Source organism: Nerophis ophidion, linkage group LG22 (assembly GCF_033978795.1).
Source record: "Nerophis ophidion isolate RoL-2023_Sa linkage group LG22, RoL_Noph_v1.0, whole genome shotgun sequence".
NCBI classification, from domain to species: Eukaryota; Metazoa; Chordata; class Actinopteri; order Syngnathiformes; family Syngnathidae; genus Nerophis; species Nerophis ophidion.
In genome coordinates, this window is record NC_084632.1 from 24872090 (window position 1) to 24875592 (window position 3503).

Below are 3503 nucleotides of genomic sequence, written 5' to 3' on the forward strand. Positions count from 1 at the left end.
AGTATACAGTCATATTGAGTAAAACCTCATTTTTGTGTTTGCAAACCATAGAAAAACAACTGTATCTAGTAAAACTCACATGTATTCAATATCACAGGCATGTTTAGACATTTTGCACGTTTGGATTAGGAATTATGTTGGAATACATTTTTATTGCTTTTTTCGCATTATCTCAGGAGTCTAGGTACATTACTGTCAAATTGAGTAGAAAAATTACTTTTTGTTTTTGCAAACCCTACCAAATTTTTTTTTTTTTCTGGAAAACTCTCAAAGATGCATTTCTTCAGGCATTATTAGACATTTTGCATGTGTATTTTTGGAGTTATGTTTCAAAAACTGACATTTTGAGTTTGACAAACCTGATTTTTGACAAAACCTGATTTTTGTATTTGTGATCCTTTCCAAAATACCTGATTCCGGTACAACTCACATAAATTCAATATTACAGGGTTTTTAAGACAAATTTCATGTTTGGTTTGGAGTTATGATTATAAACCTTTCATATTTAGTACTGTTATATTGAATAAAAACTAACTTGTGTCTTTGTGAACCTCACAAAAGATGATTTTTCTATTACAACTAACAAAAATACATATCTCCAGGCATTATTAGCCATTTTGCATGTGTTGTTTAGAAGTCATGTTTGAATACATTTTTATTGCTTTTTTTGCATTATCTCAGGATTGTAAGATTATTATAGTCAAATTGAGTAAAACCTACTTTTGGCATTTGCAAGATTTAAAAAAGCATATATTTTGAATAAAACTCCCAAAGATGCATTATTTCAGGCATTTTTAGCCATTTTTCATGTGTGGTGTAGGAGTTATGTTTAAATAACTGTCATATTGAGTGTTACAGTATACAGTCATATTGAGTAAAACCTCATTTTTGTATTTGCAAACCATAGAAAAACAACTGTATCTAGTAAAACTCACATGTATTCAATATCACAGGCATTTTTAGACATTTTGCACGTTTGGATTTGGAAAATATGTTGGAATACATTTTTATTGCTTTTTTCGCATTATCTCAGGATTCTAAGTAGATTACTGTCAAATTGAGTAAAAAAATTACTTTTTGTTTTTGCAAACCCTACCAAATGTTTTTTTTTTTGGTAAACTCTCAAAGATGCATTTCTTCAGGCATTATTAGACATTTTGCATGTGTATTTTTGGAGTTATGTTTCAAAAACTGACATTTTGAGTTTGACAAACCTGATTTTGGACAAAACCTGATTTTTGTATTTGTGATCCTTTCCAAAATACCTGATTCCGGTAAAACTCACATACATTCAATATTACGGGCTTTTCAAGAAAAATTTCATGTTTGGTTTTGGAGTTATGATTATAAACCTTTCATATTTAGTACTGTTATATTGAATAAAAAAACTAACTTTTGTCTTTGTGAACCTCACAAAAGATGATTTTTCTAGTACAACTACCAAAAATACATATCTCTTGGCATTAGTAGCCATTTTCCATGTGTTGTTTAGAAGTTATGTTTGAATACATTTTTATTGCTTTTTTCGCATTATCTCAGTATTGTAAGACTTTTATAGTCATATTGAGTAAAAAACTACTTTTTGCATTTGCAAGATTTAAAAAAAGCATATGTTTTGAATAAAACTCCCAAAGATGCATTATTTCAGGCATTATTAGCCATTTTTCATGTGTGGTGTAGGAGTTAAGTTTAAATAACTGTCATATTGAGTGTTACAGTATACAGTCATATTGAGTAAAACCTCATTTTTGTAATTGCGAACCATAGAAAAACAACTGTATCTAGTAAAACTCACATGTATTCAATATCACAGGCATTTTTAGACATTTTGCACGTTTGGATTAGGAATTATGTTGGGATATATATTTCATTGCTTTTTTCGCATTATCTCAGGATTCTTAGTACATTACTGTCAAATTGAGTAAAAAAAAATACTTTTTGTTTTTGCAAACCCTACCAAATGTTTTTTGTCTGGAAAACACTCAAAGATGCATTTCTTCAGGCATTATTAGACATTTTGCATGTGTATTTTTGGAGTTATGTTTCAAAAACTGACATTTTGAGTTTGACAAACCTGATTTTTGACAAAACCTGATTTTTGTATTTGTGATCCTTTCCAAAATACCTGATTCCGGTAAAACTCACATAAATTCAATATTACAGGCTTTTCAAGACAAATTTCATGTTTGGTTTTGGAGTTATGATTATAAACCTTTCATATTTAGTACTGTTATATTGAATAAAAAAACTAACTTGTGTCTTTGTGAACCTCACAAAAGATGGATTTTTCTAGTACAACTAACAAAAATACATATATCTTGGCATTAGTAGCCATTTTCCATTCGTTGTTTAGAAGTTATGTTTGAATACATTTTTATGGCTTTTTTCGCATTATCTCAGGTTTGTAAGACTATTATAGTCATATTGAGTAAAAAACTACTTTTTGCATTTGCAAGATTTAAAAAAGCATATGTTTCGAATAAAACTCCCAAAGATGCATTATTTCGGGCATTATTAGCCATTTTTCATGTGTGGTGTAGGAGTTATGTTTAAATAACTGTCATATTGAGTGTTACAGTATACAGTCATATTGAGTAAAACCTCATTTTTGTATTTGCAAACCATAGAAAAACAACTGTATCTAGTAAAACTCACATGTATTCAATATCACAGGCATTTTTAGACATTTTGCACGTTTGGATTAGGAATTATGTTGGAATACGTTTTTATTGCTTTTTTCGCATTATCTCAGGATTCTTAGTACATTGCTGTCAAATTGAGTAAAAAAAATACTTTTTGTTTTTGCAAACCTTACCAAATGTTTTTTTCTGGAAAACACTCAAAGATGCATTTCTTCAGGCATTATTAGACATTTTGCATGTGTATTTTTGGAGTTATGTTTCAAAAACTGACATTTTGAGTTTGACAAACCTGATTTTTGACAAAACCTGATTTTTGTATTTGTGATCCTTTCCAAAATACCTGATTCCGGTAAAACTCACATAAATTCAATATTACAGGGTTTTTAACACATATTTCCTGTTTGGTTTTGGAGTTATGATTATAAACCTTTCATATTTAGTACTGTTATATTGAATAAAAAACTAACTTGTGTCTTTGTGAACCTCACAAAAGATGATTTTTCTATTACAACTAATCAAAATACATATCTCTAGGCATTATTAGCCATTTTGCATGTGTTGTTTAGAAGTTATGTTTGAATACATTTGTATTGCTTTTTTTGCATTATCTCAGGATTGTAATACAATTATAGTCATATTGAGTAAAACCTACTTTTTGCAATTTCAAGATTTAAAAAAGCATATGTTTCGAATAAAACTCCCAAAGATGCATTATTTCAGGCAGTATAAGCCATTTTACATGTGTGGTGTAGGAGTTAAGTTTAAATAACTGTCATATTGAGTGTTACAGTATACAGTCATATTGAGTAAAACCTCTATTTTGTATTTGCAAACCATAGAAAAACAACTGTATCTAGTAAA